The following is a 14,768-nucleotide window of genomic DNA, read 5'->3' on the forward strand; positions in this document are numbered from 1 at the left end:
GAAGGGCCAAGAAGAGGGCCTTCTTGAGCCTCCGCCGCCTTGCCTGGGTAGGTCTATTTCTTATTTGACAGATGCCCCCATTTAGGAGTATGTGCTACTCTGATACCCCGAAGCAGGCCAGGTGTCTGTTTTAAGGTTTACATAACGTCTGGTATTTGTCCTCAAAACTTTTTCCTCTCCTGGGGATTATGTGTTCAGAGGCACCAAAAACATCTTTTCATACACTGAACTCCTCCAGGAAGACTCCTGGATCATCTTTCTTTCCCAACTTTCCCACATCCCCCCTCCTCCCAGCTCAAGTTTATTCTGCCACAATCACTCAGTTAAGCAAATATTGTCACCATCACTAAGTTGTTCCATACCAGGCCAGGCTAGGAAGAGGATCCCAGGGACATTAGTCATGGTGGTGCTTCCTTGGGGAGCCCCCAGTTGAGTTGGGACCGAGCGAGGGACAGACATGGGTGCTCTTTCCTGCTTGCTGGGTGACATGGAGAGGTATAGGATTTGGGGCACAAGGATCTGGGCTTAGCTCTCACCTTTCCCACTGGTGGGCAGTGTGGTTTTGGGGAAGTGGTCTGCCCTGCCCAAGCCTCCGCTTCCTTTGCCTGTAAGATGCAGACCACAGAGAAAGTTCTACTTAGCACTTGAGAGATGCTCAGTACACAGTGGCCACCGTTTTTTTGTTTTTAAGATTTTATTTATTTATTTGACAGAGATTACAAGTAGGCAGAGAGGCAGGCAGAGAGAGAGGGGGAAGCAGGCTCCCCGTGGAGCAGAGAGCCTGATGTGGGGCTCGATCCCAGGACCCTGGGATCATGACCTGAGCTGAAGGCAGAGGCTTTAACCCACTGTGCTTACCCAGGTGCCTCCAGTGGCCACTGTTTTAATGGAGCGATGCTATTTAATGGGAACGATGCTGTTTGGCAGGAGTAGATCCATTCAGGCCTGCCGTTGAGCCCTTGCCTTAGGTTAGGTGGTGGGAGGAGTTGCCCTGGAGTGTTCCGCTTGGCTTCACTTGCCGACCTCTCTGGCAAGATATAAACTCCTAACAATGGGTCCTTCAGGAGTGGGTACCCTGTGGGCTCTGGGGTATTTCCTCTGTGTCCCCAGATCCAAGCATGACATGTGATGCAAGGTGGCTACTTGGTAGACACTCGTGAATGAATGAACAAATGGGCATGAACAAACTCTTGCTGATGAATGGACTAGTATTCCACATGGGTTAAAATTACATTCTGGGGGGCGCCTGGGTGGCTCAGTGGGTAAAGCCTCTGCCTTCGGCTCAGGTCATGATCTCGGGGTCCTGGGATCTAGCCCTGCATCGGGCTCTCTGCTTAGTGGGAAGCCTGCTTCCCCCTCTCTCTCTGCCTGATGCTCTGCCTACTTGTGATCTCTCTCTCTCCGTCAAATAAATGAATAAAATCTTTTTAAAAATTGTATTTTGGGCACTGAGTCTCTTTCTTGTCTGTGGCTTCTTGAGCACTGTGGGTATTTACGTCTGGAAGCCTTTCAGCCTCCCACACTGGGCTCTGAGGAGACGGGACGCCCGTCCCGCCCGGGCACGGCCAGGGTGTGGATGCCTGCAAAGGTAGCTTCTCCCCACTCTGTTTGCCAGTGGCTTGGCCGGCGTCCCCAGAAGAAAGGGTATTTTGTGTGCTCTGTTTGTAGAAGGGTTGGACAGCAGCTTCCCACCTGCAGACGGTCTTTGCCTGTGTTTGATAAAATGACAGATTTGTGCTTTTCTTCTCCCCCTGCCCATCGCTTTCTTTCATTTCCCCTGTGAAGGGACCTCTGTCGGGCCGGCCACCAGCCATCGTGAGAGGAGCCAAGTCCCTCATCTTACCGTGTAGAACCGAATTGCAGCAAATTGGGCGGAGGAGGCAATTTTAGCTCAAATGCAAACATCGTGTCAGGGAACAGAATGATGATAGTTTTTGCCGCACATGGGGAGGAACAGCACAGAGGTGAATCTTGGCATCTATTTTCTGCTCATTAACCCCTAGGTGCATCCTGGCGTTGTTGCGTGAGCCAGCTTGTAGCCTGCACGGCCTCCTCTAAGGATGGCCACTCAGCGTCCAAATGCAGTTGACCCAGATGTCTTCGTGGTTTCTTGTTTTACTTCTTACCCCCATTGGGTCTGACTTCAGACAAAAGCATTGTTTTGGAACCAGGTAGCTTTGAGTTCTTTACCCAGACACAGAGTGTATTGGAAAGAGGCACAGAGCACCCACGGGTGGGACTGGTCAATTCCAGACAACCAGAGTTTATCAGGTTTCTGGAAGTTTTAAACCCTGTGCAGTGATAGAGGGAGGTTGGGGACAGGGGAGCTGCCATTTACTGAGAGCTTACAACATGTTCCATTCTGAGCTGGCCATTTTGCATTTTGGTTGGTAAAATTCTCACGGCAACTCTGAAAGGCTGATCTTCAGGAGGAGAGGCTCAGAGAGGTAAAGTTAATTAGCCCAGGGTCACATAGGCCTCCTGGGAGGTGGAAGGCACAGACCTTGAGAACTTAACGGTCCTATTGTCTGGGCAAAAGCTCCAGATTGTCGTTTATTCCTGCAACAAACATTTATTGGACACCTACTGTGTACATCTGCACAGGGCAGGGGATCTAGAAATAAGTCAGCCTCAGCTTTGTTGTCCTGGGAAGGTCTCAAGGGGACTCTTGAGCTTCATTGTCTTGTTTTGGGACCAGGAGCTGTGTCAGGGATGTGTGTAGGGGGAGGTGACAAGCTGCAGACTTATTCTCGGCAGTGAAGAAAGGAAGGCTCCCCTGAGAATATCACCTTTGAAACATGCTTGGAAGGATGAGAAGGAATCTGCCAGTCTTTTGACTTTCAATTTCTAAAGTGAGGCCTACATATCTAGAAGGCACGCACAGATCTTCAGAGCACAGGCTGGTGGATTTTTACCTCTGGATGCACCTGTGGAACCAGCCGCTGTTGGAGGCCAGTACCCCACGTTGTATGCTATGTTCAGGCAGAGTTATGAGATGCAGACTCTGAATGCTCTGAGGGATTCAGAGGAAATGGAGCTCAGTGAACTCTCACAAATCAGGTTTCTATCATCAGGGAAAGGAGGATGAATATTCATGTGTCTTGATCTCTTTTTGCATCATTACATTTCACCGTCTCTGGCTTTGAGGCCCCCCCCTGCTCCTGGGTTCTGCAGAATAAGTGTTTCAAGCCTCCCCTTCCTAGTTGGAAGGGAAGAAGAGAACCTGGGGGACAAGAAATTGGCTGAATCCTTGAATAGTTCAGGCAGCTTGGTGTGCATGACCGGGAACGTGTCTACGTTTCTGGCCACGTACATGGCAGGTGTACATGATCTTTGGGGTTTGTGGGGGTGAGGCCAGGCCTGGTGCTGGGTTCTGGTGTGCTGTTTCCTCTATAGGTTCTCAGAAGGAGTGTGTTTGGCTCCGCATAGGCCCCTGTGTGGGAGCAGAGGGAGCAAGGAGACACCAGAGCGTCCTAGGACTTTCATCTCTTTCTTCCTCAAACTCCTTTAGTGTTCACGTTGAATTGCTTAAATCACCAGAGGAGGCAGATATATGTTTACTGTCTTGTGGTCCCGGAGCTTGCCTTCCAGACCGGATTGTAAACTCCTCTGTTTTATAAGCCTTATTCATTCTCCTCTTACACTTTTCTCTGGTCTACCTGGTCGTGTGCGAGCACACAGTAAAGGACCTCATGAATACTTGTTTGCATTGATTTTAGGGTCTTTGGTAAAGTAGTCTGGGGCTTGCCGTCAGAGGGACGTGGAATCGAGTTGTAAGGTTTTAAGCCAGTATCTGGTTGTAAGCCAGTAGTGTTCATCTCTAGACATCAGGGTGAACATTGACCTTGGAGAATAGCATAGGAGAAATTTGGAAAAAACTCACAATAGCTTACACTTCTAGGGAACTCTGTGCCAGGCCCAGAGAGAAGGATTTTTAGGTAGCTGAGTCAGTTGTGATGCTTTTGATAGTAAGTAGTAGGAATACTGACTTAAATTGTTCTAAACATTAAAGGGACTTCATTAGCTCACATAATTGAAAGGCTGAGTGACTTCAGGTGAGGCTTGATCCAGTGGCTCAGTGTCTCCAAAGACCCAGCTTCTTTCTGTCTCTCTAATCTACTTTCCTTACTGGTGGTCTCATCCAGAGGCTTCTTGGCCTCTGGCTTCCCAGGTAGCTGCCACAGCTCTGGAGGGCAAGTGCTGTTATCTTCATGCATGCAGGAGTTAAAGACCCTCTGTTCCAGCGTTCCTTGCACAGGTCCTGAGGGTCACTCTAACCTGACAGCCTGAGGCCAGGCTGTATGGTCAGTGTCCTCAGAATCTCAAAGACCTCTAAGTGGAAAACAGGAGTCTGCGAAGAAGGGAGAAGATGAACATCTAGGAAGCAGTCAACCAAATTTCCCTGCAAAGGATGGTCAAATTTAATCCTCACTACACCATTTTGACATTGGTGTGGTTATTACTCCTGTTCACAGGTAGGGGAACCAGGGTACAGAGAGTCCCAGTCATTTGCTGCAATTCACACAAGTTCACAACTGAGACTGGACGGTTTGATTCTAGAATCTGCTGTTCTGACCACTCCATTGCATTATTCAGTGAGTCTTTCCTTTAATTGAGGTGAGATTTATCCTTTTGGAATGCACAACTCAGTAATTTTTAGTATGTTCACCAAGTGTGCAACCATCGCCACTGATTAATTCCAGAATATTTTCAGCACTGTGCAAGGAAGCCCTGCACCCATTCAGCAGTCACTCCCCCTTTCCCTCCTCCTGCCTCTGGATAATCTACTTTCTAGGTCTGTGGATATACCCAGTCTGGAATGACATACCTGGAATCCCATAATATGTGGCCTTTTGTGTCTGGCTTCTGTCATGGAGCCAGGGAGTTGTTTTTGAGTGGGATATGCTGTGCTTGACCTTAGGAATTCTCCATTCCCATCTTTCCCAACTTGAAACGGATGGTAAAGGATGATGCTGCTGGCCGGGGAAGAAAGAGGCTCTATGCTAGTGAAAGACACATGAGCCGGTGGGCTGTTTTCAGAGAGCCACCGGGCTGGGCTTTGTGAGGACAGGCATGGAGTTTTGTATCCCAGCGAGGGTTCACTGTGCATTCTCGAGGACCCCCATGAGCCAGGCGCTGTTCGAAGCCCAGTGAGAGCAGCAAGGGAAAGGGCTGTGGATGGGTGGGGAGGACGGGTGGGGGCTGGGCAGGTAATAATCAGTGAATGAATGAGATCATTTCTAGGAGACAGTGCACAAAACGGAAGAGGGTGATGGGGTCGAGGGTGTTTGAAGGGCTGCCACAGTGCGTGGCCAGGGAAGGCCTCTCTTTGGGGGCGCTTGCTGAGCTGAGCTCTGCCCGGGGAGAGGTAGCCATGCAGGACTGGGGGCACTATGCCCCAGGCCCAGGAGGCCAGAACCAGGACTGGGAACTGGGTGAGAGTCGGGCTAACTGGACGTGATGGTTTTGACCACCTCATTTCTGCTTTCTCTGAATGGTCCCTCCCTCTTCCAAATCTTTAATCTGCAGCCTCTGCCCTAGGAGGGTTTGACCAGTGCCCAAAGGGCATGGTGACATTCGGTTATGAAGCCTTTAAAATCTGTTTGGGGTTTTAATCCCCTTCTCTTTTTCAGAAACTTGAATCCGGACTCCCTCCTGTTTCTGACTCAGGCCTGAGAGTGCCGATCAGCTGATCACTTTTTTTTTTTTTTTTTTCCAAAGAAAAATTTGATTATTTAAGGACCTCCATGTTCTTTCTCTTTTAAACGTTGTGTCTGCTGAGTTGCAGGGACTGTAGGCCTAGTGCAAATGGACACCTGATGTCACTCACTAATGGGAACTGTTTATTTAGTCTGCCCTGGCGAGAGAGTGCCAAGGGATAGGAAGACAGATCTTTGCCCCCTTGTACACATGTGCACACACAAGTGGACGCATGTGGAAGTCCACACTGTGGGCATGGGCCGTGGGCAAGGGTGGGGCTCAGGGAAGGCAACTCTGCAGAAGCGGAGTCTGAAGGAGGGGCTGTTGCCAGCCAGGCCTGGGCGGGTGAGGAGTGTGCCCAGGGCCCCAGCAAAGCTGCTTGGAAGCAATGGGCTGGAAGTGGGAAGGAGGCAGAGACTCAGAGGGGCAGACGGCAGCTTGCTCCAGGCCCCGAAGCTCTAGGAGAGAAGATGGAGGAGGAGGAGGAGAGAGTACCTGTAAGCTCTAGGAGGCCAGGGATGGGTCTCTCTCTCTTTCTCTCTCTCTTTTTTTCTTTTTAATTTCTTTTCAGTGTAACAGTATTCATTGTTTTTCCACCACACCCAGTGCTCCATGCAATCTGTACCCTCTCCAATACCCACCACCTAGTTCCCCCAACCTCTCCACCCCCGCCCCTTCAAAACCCTCAGATTGTTTTTCAGAGTCCATAGTCTTTCATGGTTCACCTCCCCTTCCAATTTCCCTCAACTCCCTTCTCCTCTCCATCTCCCCTTGTCCTCCATGCTATTTGTTATGCTCCACAAATAAGTGAAACCATATGATCATTGGCTTTCTCTGCTTGACTTCTTTCACTCAGCATAATCTCTTCTAGTACCATCCATGTTGCTACAAAAGTTGGGTATTCATCCTTTCTGATGGAGGCATAATACTCCATAGTGTATATGGACCACATCTTCCTCCTTTGTCCGTTGAAGGGCATCTTGGTTCTTTCCACAGTTGGCGACCGTGGCCATTGCTGCTATAAACATTGGGGTAGAGATGGCCCTTCTTTTCACTACATCTGTATCTTTGGGGTAAGTACCCAGTAGTGCAATTGCAGGATCATAGGGAAGCTCTATTTTTAATTAATTAATTAATTAGTTAATTAATTTGACAGAGAGAAATCACAAGTAGATGGAGAGGCAGGCAGAGAGAGACAGAGGGAAGCAGGCTCCCCGCTGAGCAGAGAGCCCGATGTGGGACTCGATCCCAGCACCCTGAGATCATGACCTGAGCCGAAGGCAGTGGCTTAACCCACTGAGCCACCCAGGCACCCCTATTTTTAATTTCTTGAGGAATCTCCACACTGTTTTCCAAAGTGGCTGCACCAACTTGCATTCCCACCAACAGTGTAAGAGGGTTCCCCTTTCTCCACATCCTCTCCAACTCAAGTTGTTTTCTGTCTTGCTAATTTTGGCCATTCTAACTGGTGTAAGGTGGTATCTCAATGTGGTTTTAATTTGAATCTCCCTGATGGCTAGTGATGATGAACATTTTTTCATGTGTCTGATAGCCATTTGTATGTCTTCATTAGAGAAGTGTCTGTTCATATCTTCTGCCCATTTTTTAATATGATTATCTGTTTTGTGTGTGTTGAGTTTGAGGAGTTCTTTATAGATCCTGGATATCAACTGTCATTTGCAAATATCTTCTCCTATTCTGTGGGTTGCCTCTTTGTTTTGTTGACTGTTTCCTTTGTTGTGCAGAAGATTTTGATCTTTATTTTTTATTTTATTTTTTTTAAAGATTTTATTTATTTATTTGTCAGAGAGTGAGCAAGCACGAGCACAGGCAGACAGAGTGGAAGGCAGAGTCAGAGGGAGAAGCAGGCTCCCTGCGGAGCAAGGAGCCCGATGTGGGACTCGATCCCAGGACGCTGGGATCATGACCTGAGCCGAAGGCAGCTGCTTAACCAACTGAGCCACCCAGGCGTCCCGAAGATTTTGATCTTGATGAAGTCCCAAAAGTTCATCTTCGCTTTTGTTTCCTTTACCTTTAGAGACATATCTTGAAAGAAGTTGCTGTGGCTGATATCGAAGAGGTTACTACCTATGTTCTCCTCTAGGATTCTGATGGATTCCTCTCTCATGTTGAGGTCTTTTATACATTTTGAGTTTATCTTTGTGTACGGTATAAGAGAATGGTCGAGTTTCATTCTTCTACATATAGCTGTCCAGTTTTCCCAGCACCATTTATTGAAGAGACTGTCTTTTTTCCACTGTATATTTTTTCCTGTTTTGTCGAAGATTATTTGACCATAGAGTTGAGGGTCCATATGTGGGCTCTCTACTCTGTTCCACTGGTCTGTGTGTCTGTTTTTATGCCAGTACCATGCTGTCTTGGTGATCACAGTTTTGTAGTAAAACTTGAAATCAGGTAACGTGATGCCCCCAGTTTTATTTTTGTGTTTCAACATTTCCTTAGCGATTCAGGGTCTCTTCTGATTCCATACAAATTTTTGGATTATTTGCTCCAGCTCTTTGAAAAATACTGGTGGAATTTTGATTGGAATGGCATTAAAAGTATAGATTTCTCTAGGCAGTATAGACATTTTAACAATGTTTATTCTTCCGATCCAAGAACATGGAATGGTCTTCCATCTTTTTGTGTCCTCTTCAATTTCTTTCATCAGTGTTCTGTAGTTCCTCGAGTACAGTTCCTTTACCTCTTTGGTTAGGTTTATTGGGATAGGTCTCTTTTGTTCATCACTTCGCCTCTAGTGGCCAGCATGGTGCTGAGCATGGAGAGCGAGTCCTGACTTCTCAGGTGGAGTGAGTGTGTGTTTCCATTTCTGGTCACCACTGTGATAAATTCCTGCAAACTTAGTGGCTCAGGACTGGCAATTATGCTCCCATAGCTCCAGAGGCCAGAAGTCTGTATGTAATTGGTTTCATGGGGCTAACAGAAGGTATCTGCTGGTCTGGTTCCTTCTGGAGGCTCTGATGGGGGCTCCTTCTCTTGCCTTCCGCAGCATCCAACTGCCGCCTGTGGTCATGGTCCTGTGGGCTGTCCCCATCTTTAAAACCCCTTGCTGTGATCTCTGGTCCCACCACCATATCTCTTGCTTTCTCGTCTCCTGTCTGATTGTGCTCTGCTTCCCTCTTCTCTGGACCCTCATGCTCATGTTGAGGGATAATCCAGGACACTCACCCCATCTCAAGATCCTTCACTTAGTTACACCTGTAGGGCCCCCTTGGCTAGATAAGACCCTCGCATGAGTTCTGGGGATTAGGACGTGGAGCTCTTGGGGCTGTGCTGCTACCGACCACAGACTGTCAACAGATGGTGTTTGTAAAGGGATTGAAGGTTGGGGAGTCCCCAGCAGTGGAGCTGCACCTTGAAAACCAACAAGGAAGACCAATCCTTCACTTGGTCCTTTACTTGGCTGGCCTGACTCTGCAGTATTGCCCGCTGTCCTCCGTGGACACTCCTAATTTCCCCCTTCTCACTGCTGAGTGACACAAGGTGGTTTCCTCAGCCTCAGACATCTCTCTCACACCCTTTCCTGACATCTGTTCCTTCCCTGCCCTGCAGCTCTTTTCTTCATCCCAGATCCAGCATTGCACACGTTCCTCCTGCCCCAACCAGTGAGCGGAGTCAGATTGCCGGGCCAGGGCAGGATGGTTTACTGCAGACACGCAGTCATGGGGAGGGAGATGGAGCATGACCACTGCCAAGGTGGGGCGAGAGTCTCTGGAAGGTCGGCTTCCCTATAGGTCTTGTAGAGTCTTCCCCATGGTCAAGGTGCCCAAGGGGACCCTGGACAACCAAGATGTCTCTTTGCAAGGCTTTGCTGGCTGAACACAGTAAATCCCTAGTGGCTCTGACTGCTCTGGGAAGGGAGCTCTACGTCACCAAGGGAGAGTGAGTGATGGGGCAATACTGCCTGCTCAACACCCCTCTGCTTGGGGCCCCCAGAAGGGGCTTAGGAAGAAGGGTGTGCCAGGTGCAAACACATCTTTCTTGACTCCAGGTTGGGTATAGTTTTTTTTTTTTAAGATTTTATTTATTGACAGAGATCACAGGTAGGCAGAGAGGTAGGCAGAGAGACAGGAGGAAGCAGGCTCCCTACTGAGCAGAGAGCCCGAGGCCCAGAACCCTGAGATCATGACCTGAGCCCAAGGCAGAGGCTTTAACCCACTGAGCCACCCAGGTGCTCCTGGCTGGGTGTAGTTTTTAAGGCTCCTCAGGGTTTGGGTGTTTCTCTGGAGGATGTACTTGTCCTTGACTCTTGCATCCCCTGCTTCTCAACAGGAGTGGGTACAGGGCAGGGCTGGGTGAACCTCAGCTTAGAACCTACCTGGCCTCTCATCAATCTTACCTGCAAAGGCCTAAGGCATAGGTGGCCAAGGAAGGCATAGGTGGCCAAGGGAGGCTAGGGGATTTGAGCAAAGGGTGGAAGTGGAGCCTGACAGGGCACCCTGGCTCCAGCCGTTATGGTGCATCTGGGAAGATGGTGGCCAAGTGGGCGCATCTAAGGGTGTGACCCCTGAGAGGTGGGTGGTGTGGGGAGGAGCGAGAACTCAGTCCCAGCTCTGCCATCTGTAGTTGTATACCTTGGACAAGTTGTGAATCCTCCATAATCCTGAATTTTCTGCGAAAACCGAGCACGTCCCTCACAGAGCGTGCGCGTCCATGTGGTGAGCAGATGCGGGTAAAGTACATGACATTTAGGAAAAGCATGGGCTAAGAGTGAACTGCTCCTGTCACCATTACCTGCGGTGTGGAAAAGCTTCCTAGGAAGGGGGCTAGGCATTGGCAGCCACCCTTGCCTCCCTCCAGCCATGGCGGCTTGGGCTTGCCCCAAGACACCGCTGTAGGCTGTCCCAGCACATCGGGGACAGTGCCCCGGATGCTGACATGCTCTGAGTCACGAGGCTGCTTCTCAGAGAACCGCCAGGCCTCCACTAGCATCCCGGGCATCCTGGCACCCAGTCCCTTCAGGAGCTACTGACAGGGAGGTGAGCAAAGCCCGTGTCTGAAGACGGACCTGGCTCGAAGCCCAGTGCAGTCACGTCCTAGTTGTGCAACTTCTCAGTTTCCCCATCTGAAGGTGGGAATCACGCCTGACCTGCTGGGCACCTTTGGGCTTAGGAGAGATGAAGGGGACTATTCAGAGTTCTTCGCAGTTGCAGGCAGGGGGCCAGCTCTTTCCTGTTGTATCTACTTGACCTCCTTCCGGGAGGGCGTCTGGCGTGGGCCCTGGCAGCTAGGGAGCCCTCCGGGAAGTGCCTCTTCAGCCAGGTGGCCCCTGAGGACCTCGCGATCCTGTGTCCCTGGGCTGCAGCTGGGTGGAGTGCTGGGGAGGGAACAGCCCTCTGCGGGTCACAGGAGCCCAGCAGCTGGCTTCTTTGCTCCAGCCGCAGGGGTGTCTGCTGTCACAACTATGGCTTTTTATGGCCGTGTCGGGTGCCCAGCCTGCAGGCTGTTTTATGGGCCCTGTATTCTTGGAGCCACACCTCAGGGCCAGGCCTTGAGATGTCCCAGAGCCTCTGTGGGCCGCAGTGGTGTGCAGTGGGCACCCTGTGTTGCCTGTGAAAGGTGGGGTTGGGGCGGGGTGGGCTGGGAGGCCAGAGCCCGGGGTTTCCAGTGACGCCAAAGCCCTCAGAAAAAAGTGTCAGTTTTCTGGTTGTCCACTTTGGATGAGAGCCGTCTGCTAATCTATAGGAAGGGAAAGGCCGCCTGGCTTTTAAGCTCTGGTGTAAGTTAACCTCGAAGGACCTGAAAAGGAGACTTTAGTAGCTTAAAAACTAATGAATGCAATGTCTGCTGATTGCTCTGTTCTATTCTTTTCTGTTCTGTTCTATTTTTTCAGTTCTTATTTCCTTGCTCCCCACTGTCCTTGAGGAGAAAGGCTTTTTTTGGGGGGGCATAGAGTGGGTTTCACAGGATGCACTTTGGTGTAGGTAGCTAAAGGTCCAGGCTTAGTGTCATGCAAATCTCGGTGTGAATTTTGACCGTTTTGACTGTGACCTGACTGGAGAGGCACCACCAGCATCCGCTTCCCTGGGGCTGAAGAGTCAACTTGAGTTGAGTGTGGGGCCACCCCCCAGAAAATTAGGAGTTGCCCCACCCCCCCTACCCCGTGCCCGTGACTTCCCCAGAGAGGTCGTCAGTGGGTCCCCATTAATGTCTTGCACTCACTGCACATCTTTTTGTGTCAGGCACTACTGTAAGAGCTTCAGACCCCCCCTCTGAGGTGGAAAGCATTATTATCCTCCTTCTAGAATTAGAGAGCAAAGTCAGTAACTTCCTTAATTAAGATCACACCACTGAGTGGTAGAGCCGGGATGGGGACGCAGGCAACTGACACCTGCTGTCGGCTCAGGATCCCCTAAGCTGTCTTGCTCCTGAGGCTGTTCTCTCTCTCAGAAACTATGGCTGGGCATGAGTGTCGGGCACTCCTGGGACAGATGGGTCTGTGCAAGGAGGCTGCCGTGGAATGGGAAGGGGTGGGTGTGAGCTCAGGCTGACAGACTGTCCCAGCTGTCTCGCTGGCTGCAGCACGGTTGACCCTTTCCCCTAAATGCCCATCAGGACCCAAGGGGTGGGTGTGGGGTGTCCCATCATTGGATGGATCTGTACCCTTCCCTTGCTAACATAGGTGCTCAGACCCTGTCCTCCCAAAGGGACACAGCCCTTGTCCCAGTGTTTGGTTCTTATGTGCTACCCCACATCTTTGAAGTCAGCCATCGGAAGGAAATCTGCCCCAGCCTCCTTTCTCACGGTCCTGAACTCCCTACACGCCCCCCCTCCCCTGTCTCCTCTACACGCCCCCCCTCCCCACCTGCCCCTGGCATGCTATAGAAATCCCTGCCTAGGTGGAGGGGAGAGGGAGACAAGGAACATTGAAGGAAGCCCAGAGGGAGGCTGGCCCTACGGGGACTCCTGAGAGCCCTGGCATCCCAAATATCAGGGCCTGTTGCTTTTTTTTTAGCAGCATAAGGGGCCCTGAGAGCAACAGGGGGGATGTGGGAATCCTGTTTTTTGCTCTGTTTTGCTAATGGAACCTCTGGCAGTTTTTATGCCTGATTTGTTTTCCTCTGAAGTCTGTCAGGCTTGCAGCCCCAAAGTGTACCTCTCCTTCGACACGGTCTGGAATCCCACAGCCATGGTGTCAGCGGTCGGGCGTGCCACTTGCTTCCTACCAACTCCAGCTTCTCAAGAAGGATGGTGGCCGTCTCTTTGGCTTTATCTCCCTCCTTGTCCTGGGCTGGGTTTTCTCAAAGCAGCCAGCATCCCTACCAGATGAATGAGTATTTCCAGAGGTGTTTCCTGGGACTGTTCTGAGAATGTTCCCGTGCCTGTCTTGGTGGCTTAGAACCCTTGAGCCTATGGTGGAGATGAGGGCGGTCACTGGGTGGGGGTGGGGGGTACTGCTGAGGGCTGGACAGTTGAAGGACGGTGTGTGGGTGTTGGTCCCACCCACTGTAGGGCTGCCAGGAGTGCTTCTTAGGATATGAGGACCCGTATCAGTGTAGGGGTTCCGAGTGGGAAGATGTGGGGCGGGGAAGCCCCTCCCAATTTGGTACGCTCAGATTCTCTCTGTCTTCCAACACAATTTAAAAACATCATAATAGGGGCACCGGGGTGGCTCAGTGGGTCTGCCTTCGGCTCAGGTCATGATCTCAGGGTCCTGGGATCGAGCCCCGCATCGGGCTCTCTGCTCAGCGTGGAGCCTGCTTCATCCTCTCTCTCTCTCAGCCTGCCTCTTTGTCTACTTGTGATCTCTGTCTGTCAAATGAATAAATAAAATCTTTAAAAAAAATCATAATAGCTTTATTGAGATGTCACTCTCATACCATAAAGCCTACCCTTTTAAAATAGTCTTTAGTATATTCATAGAGTTGACTGTGAATTCATTCCTAGCATCTGGCTCCAGAACGTGTTTGTCACCCCCAAAGAAACTCCCTACTGTGGAACAACCACTCCTCATTCCCTCCTCCCCCCCCCCAGTTCTGGTAGCCCCCTGACCTGTTTTTGGTCTCTTTGATTTGCCTGTTCCAGTCATTTCGTATGAACAGGATCATACACCATGTGATTTCTTTGATCTCCATGTCATGCTATAAGAGTGAGTCTCTGTCCTTTTTTCTGAGTATTTTTGTCTACAATGGACATCGGTGTCATCAGAACCTGAAAATTTACTGCCACCAGGACATCTTTCTCAGCCTCAGTGGCAGCTGGCGATAGGAGAACTGGGATGCCTCCATCAGATTTTGTGGCCAACCGTTGGTGAGTTTCTTGTGCCTTGCAAGTTGGAATAAATTCAGAAGGTCCCTCCCATTAACTGGGATGGTGATATGTATAGGGGATGGCCTCATTCTCAGTGCCCTTTAGTAGAGTATGGCTTTGGTGAGAAGCAAGGTCAGTTTCTTAGGTGGCATGGATCTCCTTGTAAGCAAAAAAGCGAGGACTGGACGTCTATTCCACCCACTGCTCAGAACGCAGCACTTCTTGGAACTGAATGTTAGCATGGTCTGTGCCACCTGCTTTGGATCTGGGTCCAATTAATTTGCTTCATCCCTTGACCAGGTTGACCTTGGCCAAGTCCTTGAGGGCCAGAAGGTTTTTTTGAGGCCCACATGGTTTCTGGTTGAATCATTAGCAAATAAATTGGCCTTGATGCTTACCAGGACCCAGGGGATGGGGAGGCACCATGGTGATGACCTCTGATGATAAACAGACCATCAGAGCTAGGCTGTAGCCTCCAAAGGCTTGCTGCCATCTGTGTTGGGCCCAAATGCAGGAGCTCCTTCATCTTGAGCCTGGTGGGAGTGAGCCACTAGAGATATTTTGGTTCCCAGATTATGAAAGGAGAATGAGTATATATACCAAGGCTAGAAAGGTCATATGGTTTGAGCCCAAATACAGTGGCATTGTTTGTGCTCGATTGGCCAGATCACGGGCTTGCTGTTCCTCATTCATGTCACCAAAGAGCTATGGCGTACATATCACACATTAATCAACATCACAAATTTGGATTTGAACATAGCCTTAATTGTAGCTCTGCTTTTTAATGTAATTTGTGA

At 50.1% G+C, this 14,768-nt stretch overlaps 1 protein-coding gene across 17 annotated transcripts in view; it reads left to right on the forward strand.

The window, feature by feature from the left end:
- KCNMA1 (potassium calcium-activated channel subfamily M alpha 1) overlaps nucleotides 1-14,768 on the forward strand; it is a 730,798-nt gene that overhangs the window by 22,715 nt on the left and 693,315 nt on the right. The window lies entirely within an intron of this gene.

Source organism: Mustela lutreola, chromosome 4 (genome assembly GCF_030435805.1).
Source record: "Mustela lutreola isolate mMusLut2 chromosome 4, mMusLut2.pri, whole genome shotgun sequence".
Classification (NCBI taxonomy): Eukaryota; Metazoa; Chordata; class Mammalia; order Carnivora; family Mustelidae; genus Mustela; species Mustela lutreola.